Consider the following 19,069-nt stretch of genomic DNA (forward strand, 5'->3'; position numbering starts at 1 on the left):
AGTTTAATCACTAGAACCCACTTTACCTCCATCCCCAACAAAATAAATAAAAAGGGCTAGAAGTGTGGTTCAGTGCTAGAGCACTTGCTTGCTCTGAGCGGGCTTCTGTCCCAGCGCCAGAGCCACAGAAAGCATAAAGGGAGGCAGGCTCAGAGCACCTCACCTCAGCTGCTGCCTGGCTGGGCACTCAATAAGCTTTTTTTGACCCCAAAGAAATGAAGAAACACCCTCCCTTCTTTCACATACAGAGCATCCTGTGAACTTTTCCTATCTAATTCAGTGTGTTCATATTTTTATAATACAGTTCTTAGAAGCTGGAGTGCAGCTCAGTGGTAGAGCACAAAACAAGAATGTCACAAACCATGAGCTTAAAGATCCCAGTGTACACAATGACTCCAGAAACAGTTCCATCTTGATTAGGTTCTCTCAGGCTTCCATAGGTAGAAAGTCTTAAGCAACTTTTTTTCCTGGTGTTTCTGAAGTGCTGGGAAGGAACCGCCCAGGTCAAGTGCTCTACCACAAAGCACCCCCCATGCCCCAGCCTAGGTCTATTTCTTACTACTCATGCTGCTGATTTTCTTCTGCAATGCTTCTCATTTTGCACTTGAAAGAGGTCTTTGAGTATTAAATGTTTGTTTTCCTACCCCCTTTCCTATTACTTTTCTTTATAAAGGAAATATTTATTTTTCATCCATCTTCTTCTCTTTTGCTCAAGTGTCTGCAGAACAGCTCAGTGCAATGTTGTTCTATCTATTCTGTGGCCTGAGCAATGGGAACTCTAGATCAGTCCTCAGTGGCGGGAGGCACCTGTACAATGTCAGATCGGTATGCGAGCTGAGGAGCTGGTGTGGTCCGTTCACCCAGACATTCTTCCCTTGGTCACAGCCTTTTCAGCTTTGCTTGTTCTTTCTTCTCCATTTCTTCAGGATCTCTGCAGAGGTAAAGATCGAGCATAATCTCCCACGGGTGCTCATGGGAGATAGTGCTACTCATGTGCCGAACTTCTGGGGCCATCAACCACCACATCAGACCCACTGAGTGAGCTTGTTGCACGGGATGGCAATGTCCACCCAGCAGGAGAATCTGTGTCACACAGAGTGATAGCAGGCAGACTGATGTAAGACGCCTCAGGGAGGGTCTGGCAGTTGGCCCTGAGATCTGTCACCACCAGAAGTTGTGGTTTCCTGAAATTTCTGAAGGCTGCTTGGATCTGGTAAATCAAGGACATGAAGTCAAGGGGCCAGTGTTCCTGGAGATGCTGCTGCCATCAGAGCTTCCCCCAGGTCTTCTTCTGATTTAGGATGCAGATGCCATCATCTTCCTGTTTGTAGATACGCTGCTCCACTTGGAAGCCAAGGCTGCTGTCACCTATTTAGGTTCCTGCTGTGAGGAATTTAAGAAAAGGTTCCTCCACCACTGGCAGGACATCAAAGACTGGATAAGGTGTGAATTTTTAAAAATTAAGACAGGAATCGAAAACAACATTGAGCTGGGCATGGTGGTGTACACCTTTAATAATCCAAACACTCAGGAGGCTGAGGCAGGCAGATGGATCTCTGTGAGTTCCAGGAGTCACCCTGTCTTGAAAAACCACCAGCACCGTGAACAAAAACCCTAAACAAAAATTTGTGGGTCTGTGTATGGGTATGTGTATGTCCGTGGGAATGCAGGTGTCCTTGGAGGTCAGACACATCAGGTCCTCTCAAGTTGTGAGCCACGTATGTGAGTGCTGACAATCAAACCTGGGTCCTCCGTTCTTTTCTAAGTTTTTTAGAAACTCATTTACATTATGTGTTTTGCTTGCATGTATGTATGTGCACCACATAAGAGCCTGGTGCCCTCTGAGGCCAGAAGAGAGCCTTGGAGCCCCTGCCATCATCATTTTAAAAGGTGTGAGCCACCACGTGGGTGCTGGGAACCAAATTTGAGCCTTCCGTAAAAACTGAAGCTCTATTTGAGACAGGGTCTCACGTACACAGGCTGGCCTTTAGTTATCTCTTGTGTGCTGTATCACCAGCGGCCTTATACATGGCAGGTAAAATCCCTACCAACTGAGCTACCTCTCCAGCTTTTTCAGAAAACAATGCTGCCGCCGCCAACAATGGCTGCCTTGACGACCATGGTGTCTCACTAAGTAGCCCAGGCTGGCCTTGAGCTCATGGTTATTCTCTTGCTTCTACCTCACTGAGATTGTGGCACATGCCATTGTGCTGGCATTAGTCAGTTTATGATGGACTCGTTCTTCAGTGACTTACAAATGTTCTCAGACACATTTAAACTCTCTACCCATTTCACATCTTAGGTGACACATCACCAGTGTGCAGATGGAATTGGACATACGTTGACAAGCCCCGGATATGTGCCAGCAGTTTCCAGTTTTCATGAACTAGTCTGAAATCATTTTCTAAGCTCTCTTCCTTGTCCCTGAATATCAGCACCCTTAACAAGGTGATGCGATGGAGTCATGTGTCCCAGGATAGAAAGGCACTCTTGGCACTGTACAGGAGCCCAACAGCCTCCACTGGGTTAGGCATCCCCATCCCCATCCTCTGCACAAGAGGGCAGAAAAGAAACCACACACTGGCTGTCTGGAAACGAATCAGGGTGTGGGCTGCAGCTTCACTACAGGATCATTACAGGGATGGCACATCTGAGAATAAGAGGCTAGCTCTAGAACATCAATTAATCATCAGCTCAGCATTTCCTGTAAGCGGCCTGCCTGTTTGTTTTACCAAACCTCATTTTAAAATAGCAATCCTGCTGCTGTTGTACCCAACGCCATGGCATAATTTAGGAAAGGTATCATTAGCCTAGTGAGCACAATTTATTACAACTACCACTTAGAATCAATTAAAAACAAACAGCACTGAAAGCTGACTGTGCCTATCATGATGGCTAAAAGTGACCAGTAGCTGGCAAATGGGTGGAGACCAGGGTCACTTGACTATGGCCTAGGACTACAGAGAACAGAGGGGACTGAGCAGAGTCCCATGCACATATACCAGAATCCAGCAGGGTAAGCTAGGATCATCACAAACATGGATAGGAAATTCTAGGGTGACTAGCTAACACCTGCCAGCAGAATTCTCACTAGTAGTGGCTGGTATGCACTGTCACTCTATCAGAGAATACCAAATGGAGACTGAGGCACCCTGCCTATCCTAAGTCTCCAAAGAACCCTCTGTATTAAAGCCCATCTCACCCAGCGGGCTTCCATCTTTTAAATACCTCTAATGGTTTCAAACATTTTCTCTGGGTGCTGGAGAGAGATGGATCCTGGGGGCTGGTTGTGCAACCAATCTAGCTAAAACATCGAGTTCCAGATTCAGTGAGATCTGGTCTCAAAAATGAGAGCCAAATGAGAAAGACACCTGATGTGTTAACCTCCAGCCTCTGCAAGAGTAAGTTGTGCATGTACGTACGTGTGTACACACACACACACACACACACACACACACACACACACGGAGCTGACAACATCACTATTTTCAGAACAACTGCCATGTACAACAGTCTTGTTCCAATGGATCTAGAGAGCAGAGATATGACTAAGAATGGAAATTACAGGATGGCAAATACTCTCTCAATACATAAAATAACCATTAATAGCCATGGAAGTCATTTAAAGAATGGTCCAGAACTTTTCATTTCCCTCCTGAGTAGATAAGCATCTGACTGGGATGCTATTTAAGATTAGTATCTGGCCCAGGGAGGTGGTACCCAACAATAATCACAATAATGAGCCATGTTCTAAGTGCTCACTCAGAATGAGGCCCAGGTGCTCAGTGCTGGCTATGCATCTGTACAGGAGTTCTCACAATATCCTTAAGGCAGGTTGCTACCAGTTCCACTGCACGGATGGGACACCGAGGTTAACAGATGAAGTAGCATATACGAGGTGGAAAGCTTCCACAGACATGATCTTCATTAATCCTGTTCTAGTCTACCGTTTTAATTGGGTATTTTAATACACTCTGGCTCTCCAGTTTCTGAAATGTAGCCAGCATCACGAGTAGGGGAGGGTCTTGTATAGAACAGGCTCCAGCACCCTGGTTTGCTTTGGAGGGGAACAACATTCCTAAATGTGGCTCTAGAAGGAGCCATTCTAGAATTTAGGTCTCTCCACTACCTAAATTCCATGAGTATCAATGAAACCAGGGGGCAGGATAGGCAAAATAAAAAAGATGATTTAGGAATAAAGCTTATTCAGGAAACGCTGTGACTGCTTAAAAAAAAATTACTTTAAATTGTTTAAGTGCGTGCATATGAGTGCAGGCGACCCAAGCCAGGTGTTGGGTCCCAGAAACCAAACCCAGGCCTCTGGAAAAGTAGCACACACTCTTAACCACCACTTAAGCAAGCTCCCCAGCCACCCACAACTGCTTTTTCTATGTAACCAGGCCCTTAGGCATCACTAAATTTTTAACCATGGTCACATATGATACTGATTTAACAAACAAACAAACAAACAAACAAACAAACAAACAAACAAACAATCAACCAGCCAAGTGTGGTGGTGTACACCTTTAATCTCAGGATTCCAAAGGCAGCTAGATCTCCATGAGTTCAGGGCCAGCCTGATCTACATAGTAGGACCCTATCTTGACTACTGCCCACACCATGAAACAGACAAAACAAAATCTATTCCTTCTTTCAGTAAGAAATCACTATTGCTTTTGTCCTTTTGGCTATGACCAAGTGTGACATTGTGAACTTACTAAGTGTGCACATGGCAGGCAAATTACTTTGCAGAGTTTTTAGGCTTGCTCAAAAACTAGTTTGGCTACAATGGCCCATTTTCACTCCTCAACCTTCCAGTTCCTGAGAGAAGCCAGAGGCATGATGTCTTACAGGAACCTGAAAACTGAGGGGGAGAATTGGCTCTTGGACTAATTCCCCTCTCCCAACACAGGGTTTTTCTGCATGGCCTTGGCTAGCATGGAACTCACAAAGATCCATCTGTCTGCCCTGCCTCCAGAATGCTGGGATTAAAAAAGGCACACAGTACCATGCCCCGATTTCTGGGCAATGTTTTAATATCCAATGTCCTCTTCTCTCCCCACTGGCAGCCCTCTTGGTCAGAAGTCCTTCTGTAAGGCCCTTAAGAAAGGCTAGTGCACCATTCCTGCATAACCACCGCTTAGTTCTTCTCATTTTCAAAAAATAGCAAGGAATCAATACTTCCTCCGAGACAAACTTGGAGTTGCTTATGTTTTTACTTTCTATATTTGGATATATATATATAAAATCAGCACTTTAGCTTTTCTCTCTCTCTCTCTTTAAAGTAACTAATGCTGTTAGCATGTTAACAACAGACAGGATGGAGAGCAAGCGTTACAGTGAACTTGCCTGAGGACTGGTCCTCTGGGGGCAGCAGTAGCTCTTCCCTTGGGATACACACCCACAGTCTGCCACAGCTGCAATCCTGCAGAGGACCTGCTGTGCACTGCCGTCAATTCACCAAACAGGGTATGGGGTGGTGAGGGTTGGGCCCAAACCAGGAGCGAGCAAAAGAGGTACACCCCTTCTCTGGGCACTGAAGGTACAGCAGTCTCATCCTAGCAGAGTGGTTTGTGTTTAGAATGACTATTATTCTAATGTAGCACTAGCAGGTATGCAAGGGCACAACACTGAGTCCCACTGCCTGGCTCCTCCATCTAGCTGCTTCCATAGTGTGCATTCTTTTTTGTTTTTGGAGATAGGGTCTCACGTATCCCAGTCTGGCCAGAAACTTGCTGTTTAGCAGATGGCTGATCCTGAACTCCTGATAGCCCTGCCACTACTTTCCAAGTGCTGAGACCACAGACTATGACATCATGCATGACTTTGCAGCCTGTACTTTTTTAAAAATTTAAAAAATATTTATGTATATGAGTGTTTTGCCTTCACATATGTCTGTGTACCATGTATGTGCAGCACCCTTGGTCCAGAAGATGGTGTCAGATCCCTGGAACTGAAATTACAGATGATTCTGAGACATCATGTGAGTGCTGCGAACTGGACCTAGGTCTTCTGCCAAAGCAGCAAATACTCTGAATCACCAAGATCTCTCCAGCCCTGTAGCCTGGGCTGTCCTGGAACTCACTCTGTAGACCAGGCTGGCCTTAAACTCAACAGAGATCTGCCTCTGCCTCCCGAGTGTGCGCCACCACTACCTGGCTTGTAGCCTGCATTCTTAACAAACCTTAAGAATATGCCTGTAGGCACAGCCTGCATTTTGAAACAGCAGAAAGCACTCAGAAACACTTGGTGCCTGGGTAGGTGACGGTGGAGATGCCTTTACTCCCAGCACTCAGGAGGCAGAGGTAGGTGGATCTCTCTGAGCTTGAGGCCAGCCTGGTCTACATACTGAATTCCTGGCCAGCAAGGGCTAATTAGTGAGATCTTGTCTCAAAAACAAACATCCAACCAAAAAACCAAACCCACTCAAGTGTTCTCATCCAGCAATACACATACTAAAATTGGAACAATTCAAAGAAGATTAGCATGGCCTCGGCACAAGAATGACACACTGATTCATGACATGTTCCATATTAACACACACACACACACACACACACACACACACACACACACACACACACACACACGCATTCCCTTGGTTCACATCTGGCTCTGCCTTACAGCTGAGCTGGGCAGCTAAGAACAAACTGCCTGTGCATCCTCTGAGCCTGGAGATCTTCACCGAAATCAAGATAATTGTATCATTAGTAAGTCTGGTAAGAAGGTGTGAAAGCAGGGAGATGGTGTCGCATGCCTTTAATCCCAGCACTTGGGAGGCAGAGGTAGACAGATTTCTGTGAGTTCCAGGCCAGCCTGTTCTACAGAGTGAGATCCAGAAGAGTCAGGGATACACAGAGAAACCTTGTCTCGGGGGAAAAAAGTATAAATATTAAGATTATATAAATCAAAGGCATACTGAAATGATACAAAAATGTCAATAACAATCACAGTTAAAATGGCAATAATAATCTAACTTTCAGGTGAAGACCTATATGGGCCAGACACTGTACTAAGCTCTTAACTAGAAACAGAATGCCAAGTCTTCCCTCCCACTAATTCTGAGATAGATTACTGCTGTTGTCATGGGTTTGAAAAGCAGGAAGGTTTTCCTTTGGTACACAGTTTCATGGTGGAGGAGTGTGGTGGGATTTGTCTGTGGTTCCATGAATGTGAAGCAGCTTGAGTTACATCTTGGAGGATCAGGAAGCACCAAGGGGCAGTAGATTTCTGTTTTAATTTTTTTTTTTTAAAGGGTCTCATGTAGCCCAAGCTAGCTTTAAACTATTTATGCAGCAGAGGATGACCTTAAATTTCTGATCCTCCTGCCTCTATCTTCCAAATGCTGGGACAACAGATAAGTACTACCACATATAACTTATACATTATTTTTATTCTCATTTTTCAGAGCAACAGAATGCTCAGAGAGGCTAGGCTGTTTGCCCAAGGCCACAAAGCTGGCTAGGTGATGGAGCTGGGATGTGGCCAAGCTAATCTGGGTGTATTTCAGCTGATGGAGCACAGACGCATCATGCTACACCCAAAGAGGGCCAGACTCAAATGGCTACCAGGAATCCCCTCCCCAGTTCTACTTCAGGGGTTCATCTGTACCTAGGGGAACAGGTGCTCCTAGACACCCCTTCTCCCCAGCCAGTCCTGCTTTGCAGGCTTCCTGCTACAGTCTGCAAAGGTCAGCAGGAATCCCACTTGCCTGGTGCACTGGGTTCTCCACTGCTCTTTGCCTGCTGTGCACCTTGAGCTGCCTGGCCCTCCAGAGTTTCTGTCAGTTGTCCTCCCTCGCCAGGTTCCTTCTGCCAACACCACACCTTTCTCCCCGACAGTGTCCTGACAGTGTCGCACACACTGCATTACGACAAGCCTTGTATGAGCTGCGGCACTGTAGGCAGTGTGACTATACACTTCAGTGCCATGGTACATCTGCACAGCATGCCATCAGTCCCAGGACTGACTGAGGAGGAAGGGCAGGGTGATACGAGGAAGACACAAAGTCCCTGCTCCCAGTTTGGGCATCAGACGGCTTGGGCATCTGGGTGGGCTTGCTATGAACTGTGAAGCAGGGCTTTTGGAGGTGGCTCTGAGCAGAATACAAGCCCTGTGCTCCCCTGATGTCCAAGGGAACACACCCTAGGTCCCGAAGTGTGAAAAATGGGTATAACCCACAGCGGAGACAAGCACATTTCTCTCTGAGGAACAGGAGTGAAAGTTCCTAGCCACAGGACAGTTCAGAGAGCCCTCCTGTCGAGAATATGAGGTGCCCTCTCACTCTAAGTGACTCCTATCACCATACCCATATAAGCCTAGTGGCACAGGGGTGGTGCCAGCGTGATCATGAGTGCGGACAGTGTACTACTCCAAGGGAACTCATGGGTGAACAGACCTGTCAAAGCCACAGTCTCCTAGTACCTGGCTGCACTGAATCACTACACCATTGTCATTGTCTCTACACAGGATGCCAAACTCCCCAGAGCAGCCAGGTGGAAAAGCATCTCAAGGTCACAGACACATGTCTCCAATGCTGCAAGGAGGGTAGCGGTTCCTGATGCACAGTGGCCCATGAAAGGTATCAAAAGTCACCAACCACAGCTCTGGTTTTTAAGGAGTGCTTTTCATAGTCAGAAGCTTCTGTGACAAAAGCAGGTCCCAGGCCCTGCAATCCAGAAAAAAAACCAAACTTGTCTATATGTGGCCAGGGGAGGGGTGCTGTCACCTGACTTTACTCCAATGTTCACAGACTTTCTATGGAACATCCCTTGTTCCTGTTGACACTTCAGTTAACTTTGTGGGTAGACATAAGAAAAAAGTTCTCTGTTATAATAACATCACCTCCAAGGTGCAGCACTTATCAACTCTGGGGCCAAACCAGACCCAACACTTCCTATATCCTCTGCACAGACCCTTCCAGTTGTCCAGAGCTCCAGAATAAGAAAAAAGAGCAGAGCAGGCACAAAGAAGGCAGAGCTGGAGAGAAGTGGGCAGCCCAGGCCATACACCACGTTTCCTGCACAGCACCAAGCGATGTCTACAAGCTACTGAATACTGGTTATCTGTTAAGTGCTGGGCCAGGGTCCCCACAGTCCATGAGGGCCACGAGTGCTTTCCGATGGCTGTGCTCAGCATGCTCCAGCACCTAGAAAAGGTTCAGTGGCTGTGAGAGGAGAGAAGCGTTGACGTGCAGAATTTCTGGAGCAGGAGGAGGTAGGTGGTAGGTGGCAGAAGGCCATCATTCTATCAGCCATCATCTCTTCTGCACAAACATGTGCAGCCTCCACCTTCCCAAAGGCCTTCCTGCCTCCCTGAATCTAATGTCTTCATTAGTTCACTAGCTGCCATTTTCTGCTCTCCTTCCTGGTTTTTGAGCACAGGGCCATGGCTTGTCTGTATCTGGGCTGTCCCACAACAGGTGGCACTGCTCTGAGAGCTTACCTAAGTTCTTGGCCTCTTGGCCCCTTTGATACACTCAGTCTTCCCAGTCAACCTATGTGGGTCTTCAACATTTTTACAACTGGCCTTAAAGAGAGGAACAGGGCCTACTGCAGATGAGGTTTCTTGGCTTAGTGATGCCAAATCACTGCCCTCCCAACTGCCCCCAGTCTCCCCTCAGGTCTGTATGTGAACAGTGGGAAACTAAAAGACCTCCGTGCCAAGGCTATTGTGCCCGTGTTGCCTACAGAGCATGAGCAATGAGCTGTGCTTGCGAGAGTGGTGCACTCAGGACCCAGGAACGGCACACTGTAGGGTGGCAGCACCTGCCAGCACCCTCCTACTGCCACCACCAGGACTGGCAGGACACCGAACCTTTAGTTCCTGGAAAGTTCAAGTGAGAGGTCGGGAGTGTAACACTCCACCAAAGTAAGATGGAAGGATGAGAGGGAGGGATAGACAGACACCTCAAAAGCCAGGGCCAAAGGAATTCCCCAGATTCCAGCTAGATGGGGGATCAGGCCAGCTCCATGAAGGGACACTCATACAGGATAGCCTGCTGTCCCCATGACCCTGCTTGTCTTGTGTGGCACAAATCTCCTCTCTGTTCACTCAGGCCTGAGCAGCCTGCCTTTCTGATCTTCCCTAACACGCTGAGGGCCAGGGCAGTTAAGACAGCCAGGCAGAATGGGCCTGTTGGAACTACGTTGGGGACTTGGGCTGACACCCAGACTATTTCTGTCTTGGATGGAAGGCAGGGTTACTTGGTGAGACACGCTCGACTTCTCTTTGGCTGCTGGGCTCTCCGGGCAGCATGCCAGGGCACGCTGTTCTGATCATGAAGGGCACTAGGTCCTGAGGAAATCCTCTAGCAAGGCAGAGTCACAAGCTAAATGAACTCCACTTATCTGGATCACACAAGAGCTGGCGAGCTGACCGCCTGGATGTGTGGCAGTGAAGAATTTTTGGAATGTAAGCGACTTGTGTTTGCTTCACTTACAAGGAAGCAGAGAAACAGGAAGGTGATGAGGGACAGGTACGCAAAGGTAGGAAAAAAAAAAAAAGCAACCTAGGACAAGAGGTGATATTAACGCACACAGTGCCCTCCAACCACGGTGTATGAAATTACATACCTTATATTCTAGCGTTTTATTAGCAACGGAAAGGGCACAATGAAAGTGATCATTTGCAGTGAGCTTGTTAGTGTGTCCAGCCTTGTACTCACACCTACTATAGGCCACAGTGCATTTGGAGGCGACTCTAAGGCAAAGAGCCCCATGAGAAGCAGCCCCAGAGCATGGGCCTGACGGCCTCAAATAGCTCATCATGAGGCTCTCCCAAGCAGTTCTGTCACACCTAGTGAGGTGTGGAGGCTTCCTTGGTTCGAAAGAGCCCTGCTAGTCCAAGACTGTAAATCATAGTCCCTTTAGCTCAAAGCAGAGGAAGGCCTACAATGATTCTCTGAGCAGCCAGTGCTCAAAGGACTCTGAGATCTTTGTTTTCTATTGTGAGAAGGGATTAGTGCAGCTCTGAGAGGAACACTGTCCAGCTCCTGGGAGATTACTAATGTACAGTGAAGCTGGTCGGTCGGTGATGAAAAAGCTCTAGAAGGAAGAAGACTATGTTGATGAGGATCGGGCCCCTCCCAGCGCACTTCTCAGTTTCAAGTCATGGCCTCTGGTCTCCTTGTGGGTTCCCCCCAGGGGCTGGAGGAAGCCCACCTCCAAGGTATAGGATGTAGGAATACTGAGGAGAGGCTGGGCAGGGTGTGTAATAGGTGCCTGGTACAGGCTTCTAAATGCTCTGGAAATTTCCCGCTAACGCTGGGAGGCAGGCTCTCAAGCACAGAGGAACTATGTGTCGGGAACAGAGTCCAGTGCTATCTGGCCTGATTCTACTTTCCTGCAAGGCTCTAGGGTTCTACCTAATGCCTTATCTGGCCTCTGATAATCCAAATCATGGGAGGTTAGGAGGGCAATGAATGCCTCTTTCTGGACCTGGCTTTCCCAGTAGGGCAGTAGAGGGGACAGCTTTCAGGGATGTGAGGAGGACAGAATGAGAATCAGGGAACCCGGAGCCTGGCAGGTGAACTCCAAATCAGCACTGGGCATGTGCTGCCCCTTAAATGTCCACAGGTGCTATTTTTGTCTCATGCAACAGTCGGGGAAATGGAGGAACCTGCTCAGAGCCACTCTGGCCATGTTGCCCACAGATGCTGCGCTGGCACCTTGTTCACCGAAGGTGCTGTGCAGTGTGCTAGGTCCAAATAAAGGGCATTTCCTAACTGGATTGGGCAATCTGGGGCTTCACCAACAGCTGGGAGGAGTCAGTGCAGGCAATAGTTGGCCTTTTGTCCTGTTGTCCCCATCAGGGTGACACTGCAGTTTGCTCTGTTAGTTACAAGGCTGAGAATATTTGCATGTCTAAACTCTTAGCAGCTATTTTCCATTTCATAGCTTGGTGGAATTTTTTGGAGACTAGTTCCAGGAAAAACGGGGCTGGTCTTTTCTGAACTGTGCATCACACTCTCAAGTGCTCCATAATGCTGGACATTTATTTCCCAAGATCATGTGGAACCTAGTCCAGGAGTGTGCTACTGAGGGGAGATAAACTGAAGCTGTCTTCAGAGTCCAACACTTCCGGATCAAAGTCTGTATAGATATCTGTATTCATTCCGTTACATGGAGGTGAGATGTGGGAGGTAAAGCCAAGGGCGAATCTGGCACTCTGCTCCAATAGTTACTGTCCCCACTATCCATGTCTATTGCCAGTATACTCGGTCCCTGACTACATTTTAGAAATGATGGCACTCAGCACTGCTAGAGGTTGGCTTCGGTAACATGGGGCCTGCATCAGGTCCCTGGGACTCCATCTGGCCGCCCTTCTTGGAGAGCTGTGAAGAGCAAACTACAATTCATAAGCTCAGTCACCCTGACTCCTTCCTCTTGGGGTTTCACTGATCTCTTTACAACACTATGCTCTTTACCTTTGAAGACAAGGATCTTTGTCTACACTGAACCACATGGTGGGTATTCCACAAACACTTTGGCCAGATAGTATGATGGTTCACATTCATTGATAGCTAGACTGGATTTCCTATCACCTAGGAGACAGGCTTAATGGAGGTTGAGAAGATCCACTGTGAATGTGGATGGCACCATCCCAAGGAAAAACGGAAGAGGCAAGCTGAGCGTCAGCATTGGACATAATATAGTTAACCGTGTTACACTTCTCATCAAAATAAACCTTTCCCTCTTTAAAACTGCTTTTGTCACAGCAATGAGAAAAGTAACTAATACAGACAGTGTCCCTGGCAGGTGGAGACATCCCTTGTTTTTATTACCAGAAAGAAGGATGTGAACATTTTTTAAGTGTGGGCATGGCATCTCCCATGGTGACTTGGAGGTTCAGATCTCCAGATGCTCACCTCAAACACCTAACCAAAACCACCAAGGTAAAACACACGTGATCAGTCTTCCAAATGAAAGGTGGCAGGGGTCTGACAACCGGCTGTCCCCTTGCTCTGCACTATGCTGGGGACTCCACAGAGCAAATGCTTAAGCAAACTCTAAAGACAGCCCTAGAGCAGCAATACCTTGTAACACAGACCAACACTGTCTTCCTCCCCAGTCTCTAGTGCTCCAAGAAGTGAACAACACCGTGAGCAGGCCTCTTCTCTAAGGGTCCATCTCAAATCAAACAAGCAACTGTAGACTCAGTGAAAAATGACCAATCCGAAAGGAAAATATCTATTCATTTACCCTCCATTTACTGTTACTATCAACCAACAATTCAATTCATTTATTCAATTAATTCAAAATATACAACATAACAGCTTTTTTTTTTCTTTTCAGAGCTGAGGACCGAACCCGCTCTACCACTGAGCTAAATCCCCAACCCCTAACATAACAGCTTTCCCTCCCCGCCCTCAGCATATCCAGAAAAATCAATCATTAATTTTACAGCTTTTGTATCAGCCCATGAAGAAACTGTCCCCCATAAGCAGACACTCCAAATCCCTGCTTCCCTGCAGCTGCTACCCTACCTTCTGAACGGATGGGTTTGCCTATTTGGACATTTTGTGTAAGTGGGAGCGTACATCCTGGTTTCTGTAACTGCTCTATTTCACTGACTGCACTGTTCAACGAGATTTTAGGTAATCCATTCCATTCCCTCTATGGCCAAGTGACAGGCTAGTGTATGGATGGATGGCTGCTACTGTATTTTGTTACCAGGCATGGGTTTGCTAGTTGGGCATTTACTGCTCTGGCTATTATGAATGACAACCCTCACACAGTATTTTATTGCTTTCTTTTTCCAGCCTGAGGCAGATATCTTGGACTCTCTTGTTAGCTCCCACCTAGAGGACACTATGTTTCCCCTTAGCCTGTCCCAGCTGATTCCCTTCGTTCTGCTGGCTGGCAGCTACAAGTCTCAGGCATGCCCCCTGTCTGCAATCTTCCCTTACCCCACACCAAAGCTATAGGGCATTTGTTCCCAGCCAGATACTGAAACCTTGCTTAGGACCTTAGTGTGATATGCATCACTCCCCTTCTCCTTTTCTATGTACACAGTCCACATTTCCATAGCTAAATAGAGCTTTTGAGGGATGGGGTCTTTTGAATGCTTTACACTATTCAGTCATTCATAATCATTTACTAGAGTCTTGTGCACTTGGCTTGAAGGAAACAATGAAAAGGGAGTCTCGTCTCTCGAGGAACTTAGGGCCTATTGAGGAGACAAACAATAAGGGTCTCGTACATAGAGTGCTTGTAGAGAAAGGTGCAGGGCACAACAGACGATCAGGGGGCTCTGGCTTGGAGGACAGGCCAGAGAAGGGGTCTAGGTAGGACTTTTGAGGGATGGCAGCAGTTCTGATAGTGACCTTAAGTTTGGGGTGAATGAAGAAAACATCAAGGGGCAAGGCTGGATGTGAGAAGACAGCAGACTCAGTTTTGTCCAGGATGATGGAGAACACTGACAGGGGAAGTTGACAGAGGCTCCACTGACGTTAGAAAGACACTGCAGCAATTGGGAGCTGGAAAGATGAGACCAGAAGCAGAGAGACCACTCAGTAAGAAGCTATGCTAGTAAGTCAAGGATGGAGGGAGACTAAAGCTGGAGGCAGGAACCACATTCAGGATGCCTGGAGCAGGAAGACACAGCAGGACTGACTGACTAAGTTGACAGCTGCTGGAGTCATCCCCCGGGTCAACTGAGGCAGGCCAGCAACTTCTTCCACACAGCCCCCTCCTCGAACCCAACTTTTCAAAACCTGTCTGTCTTCTCACTGGACATAATGATGGGAAAGTGAGAGAAGAAAAAACTATTTCCCCCAAGACAATCTTTAACAGACCTGTAAGAGTGCAAGCGCCCTGGCACCCTGGTGGTATGGCCATCCTTAGACTCTAAAGAAGAGCTCGCAAAGATCTGAGCAACCCTAGGCGCTGCAGGCGCCTTCAAAGGATGAGAGTAGTATGTCGTCTCTATCTGCCACCACTGACTTGCACTAGTCCACCTTTCCCTCTTAGAAGATTCTCCCATCCTCGGTCAGAGGTAAGCCTCCACCCAAACATGCCTGCTTCCTTCCTCAAGTTTCGAGCACTGAAGGCCTGAAGCTACACAGAAACTCCCTTTGATACATCAGCTGGCTCTAAGACATACCATTATTCTTCCAGAGCCCAAGGTGTAAAGATACTGTCATATGGGCAGAGCCTCCCCTGTGCCAATACTACCATAAGGCCAATCTTGGCAAGACAGGCTCTTAGCTGCTGTGGCTAGAAAGGAAACCCTACAACTCCCAGGTCTTAGCTATATAAAGAAGAATTGGGTTAGATGCTTAACCAAGACTTTTATGTAAGGTAACATATGTCCAGCAGTTTACAGAGGTATATGGTGATGAAGTCTCAGGCTGACCACACCATAGGTCAACAGAGATGGGCACACATGAGATTTAACCACAAGAGCCTGTGTCTCCTCAGCCATAGACAGCTGCTGCAGTGTGACCTGTAACAACATCAGACAAATACACACCATTCAGCTGCCAGCTGATTAAATAACCTGATACATCCCGACAAAGAAAGACTATGCTGAGGAAGGGAAGGTGTGGGTAAGGAAGGAGAGACTTATATAAGATGGGCTTAGGGGAAGAGGCCCGTAATCCTAACACTCAGAAGACCGAGAGCTTGAGATATTAGTGAACGTTTTGTCTCAAAAAAGCAAAGCAAACAAAACCCCTCATACGACTGCATTGTGTCATTTCAATTTGCTGTTGTTTTTTTTTAAACAATAACAACAAAACCAAGACTATTTTTATGTACATGTAAAAATTTCTTTAAGGGGGTGGCTGGAGAGATGAGCCAGCAGTTAAAGAGTGCATATTGCTCTCAGCACCCACAATGGTTGGCTTACAGCCCCTGTAACTGTAGCTCCATGGGATTCAACATCCTTCTCTGTGGACTCTGACCAGAACTCACAGGTTCATAAACCCATATACATATAAACATATATCACAAAATTAAAAATAAATCCAGAGGCTGGAGAGATGGCTCAACAGTTAGGAGCACTTGCAGAGGACCTAGATTTGATTCCCAGCATACACAACACATACACACAAATAATAAATTAAGTAAAAAGTTAAAAAGACAGAACTCCAGTTCCAGGAGAACTGATCTCTATGGGTACCAGGCACACATGTGGTACACAGATATACATGCATGCAAAACACTCATACACTCATACACATATACACACACACACACACACACATATATATATACACACACACATACACACATACACACACACACACACACACACACACACACATAGATCCTCCTGCCCATGTCTCCCAAGTGCTGGGATTAAAGGCGTGTACCATCACTACCCAGCGGGGGGGGGGGGGGGGGGGGGGGGGGGGGGAGGCCAGGCATGGTGGTACAAGCTTTGAGCCTTAACACTCAGGAGGCAGAGGCAGAGGCAGGCAGATCTCTGTGAATTCAAGGCCAGCAATGGTGTACATAGTGAGTTCTAGGTCAGCCAGGGCTACATAGTGAGACCCTGTCTTTTGAAAACAAAAACCAAAAAGCAACCTTGGTTAACAAGGACAAAAATAAAAATAAAAATAAAATAAATCTGTCTACTGCTATCCTTACAATGTTAAGGCCATGAAGGCTGGGAAGATGGCTCAGTTAGTATATTACCTGCCTCATAGAACCATGAAAACCTGAGTTCAAATCCCCATCACGCACACAAGCTGGATACAGCAGTGTGCCTGCAACCCTGGCACTGGGGTAAGAGGGAAGGCTGAGACAAGTGGGTTCCTGGAGCTTCTTGGGCAGCCAGTCTAGCCAATCAATGAGCTTTGGGTTCAGGGATAGACCCTTTCTCAAAAAATAAAGTAGCGCATGTTTGAGGAAGACACCTGACATCCATCTTGGGCCTCCACATGTATGTTTCATGCTCATCCACATGCCCACCCAGAAATTTATTTATATCACACACACACACACACACACACACACACACACACACACACACACACACACGTCACCCTCAGTTCCTCTCTCTCTCTCTCTGTATGTATGTATGTATGTATGTATGTATGTATGTATCTATCCCCCCCCCCCCCCAGATAGGGTTTCTCTGTGTAACAGCCCAGGTTGTCCTGGAACTCACCCTGTAGCCCAGGCTAGCCTTGAACTCACAGAGATCCACCTGCCTCTGCTGCCCGAGTGCTGGGATTAAAGGCATGCACCACCACTGCCTGGCTCACTCCTTGATTTTTTTTTTTTTTTTTTTTTGGTTTTTCGAGACAGGGTTTCTCTGTGTAGTTTTGGTGCCTGTCCTGGAACTCACTTGATAGCCCAGGCTGGCCTCGAACTCACAGAGATCCGCCTGTCTCTGCCTCCCGAGTGCTGGGATTAAAGGCGTGCGCCACCACCGCCCGGCCTCACTCCTTGATTTTTAATGGCCTCGAATCTTGCTTGTTTTGCTGCTCAGGCTCCAGGCAAGCTGGGTATGTGCTGTCACTGAGCTGTATGCACAGCCTTACTCTCAATCCCTGTAAATCTTTATGTCCTGTCAGAAGTCAGCTTTTCAGGGCTGTTGCAAAGATCAGAAGAGATAGACCCAGTAAGGACCTAGGTTAAGTAGTGGAAATCCTACTTCACGTTTTCAAATCATGAGACTAACATAGTCTCAGACAAAAGTAAGTTGTGAGATCACCTTTCTTCCTAGGCAGAGAAGATAGGGCCTCTACTTTGCACACAAGTTAAGGACAAGAGAGATGAACAGTATCCTTCCCTCCTCAGGTTTTTTTTTAATGGTGCTGGGGATACAACCCAGGGCCTTGAGTACATGCACACACTGAGCTACACTCTAGCCCTTTCACAGCCATCTGAGCATAGGAAACCTCCATCCAGTATCATCCATTTCTGTTTTCTAACTACTAGGGACTGCAAACTGTGCCCTAGTCACTCTCCTCATTGAAAGAGACTCATTAAGTATCTTCACACACAAAAACAAAAGAATGATAGATCCAGAGCTAAGACTTGGATGAAGTCTGACACTGACACACACCTTGCCACCACCCACAACAGTCACAAGGTTCTAAGGTCACAGAGAAAGCCTGAATCTGAATGAATGTATCATCTATTCTAAACCATACCTATAATAACTCAAATCACACTCCCCAAAAAAGATCAGAGAGGAAACCATTTTAAATGATTTTTGTTTTTCAGTGATGACCAGGCAATCACTCTACAACTAAGCTACACTCTCAGCCTCTCAGTGGTAGATTACACGCAGGAGGCTCTGCCACTGAGGCACGCCTCCAATCTGTTCCTGTTGGGGTCTACGCAAGCACTTCTGTCACTGAACCATGCCTACAGCCCTACCTGCTAACTCAGTCTAACTTTAAATTTCTGATGCTCCTCTTTCCACCTGCCAACTGCTGAGATTGCAGACATGTGCTATCATGCTTGGCTTTAAAAATCATTTTAAATGTGGAGTGTTAAAACCTATAAACAAGTGTTTCCCAAATGCCTAGAAACAGTTAAACATAGGACAAGAGATGCCATGGCATGCGCCTGTAGTTCCAGTTACTTAGGAAAATGAGGGTTAAGGATCCTTAAGTCCACAAGTTTAAGTCTAGCTTGGGCACCCTAGTGAGTTCTTGCCTGAAAAACTAAAACCTCAAGACAACATAATATGAACATATTTGAGTCAATGAGATGGTTGGCAGATAAAGGCATTTGCCAAGCTTGATGACCTGGAATTCCATCCCTGGGATCCAAATGACTGAAGAAGAGAACCGACTCCCTCAAGCTGTCCTCTGAGCTCTCTATGTATGTTGTGGTACTTTCTCTTCTTTTGGTTTTTCGAGACAGGGTTTCTCTGTGTAGCTTTGTGCCTTTCCTGAATCTCGCTCTGTAGACCAGGCTGGCCTCGAACTCACAAAGATCCGCCTGGCTCTGCCTCCCAAGTGCTGGGATTAAAGGCGTGTGCCACCACCGCCCGGCCGATGTTGTGGTACTTTCATATCCTGTACCACAAAGGGGCGTGGGGAGAGACTGCATGTCAATAATACAGCAATTTTTATTTTCTGGGGGAAAAAAAGTAAAAGAAA

At 46.9% G+C, this 19,069-nt stretch overlaps 1 protein-coding gene and 1 non-coding gene across 2 annotated transcripts in view; one reads left to right on the forward strand and one right to left on the reverse strand.

The window, feature by feature from the left end:
• Positions 1 to 19,069, reverse strand: part of Arhgap35 (Rho GTPase activating protein 35) — a 117,302-nt gene that overhangs the window by 14,377 nt on the left and 83,856 nt on the right. The window lies entirely within an intron of this gene.
• LOC128095753 (U6 spliceosomal RNA) lies at positions 6,431 to 6,538 on the forward strand. Its single transcript, XR_008213364.1, has one exon. It is a non-coding gene; the product is annotated as a U6 spliceosomal RNA (small nuclear RNA).

The sequence above is a fragment of the Peromyscus californicus genome, unplaced genomic scaffold (assembly GCF_007827085.1).
Source record: "Peromyscus californicus insignis strain IS unplaced genomic scaffold, ASM782708v3 Scaffold_4__1_contigs__length_199733344, whole genome shotgun sequence".
Classification (NCBI taxonomy): domain Eukaryota; kingdom Metazoa; phylum Chordata; class Mammalia; order Rodentia; family Cricetidae; genus Peromyscus; species Peromyscus californicus.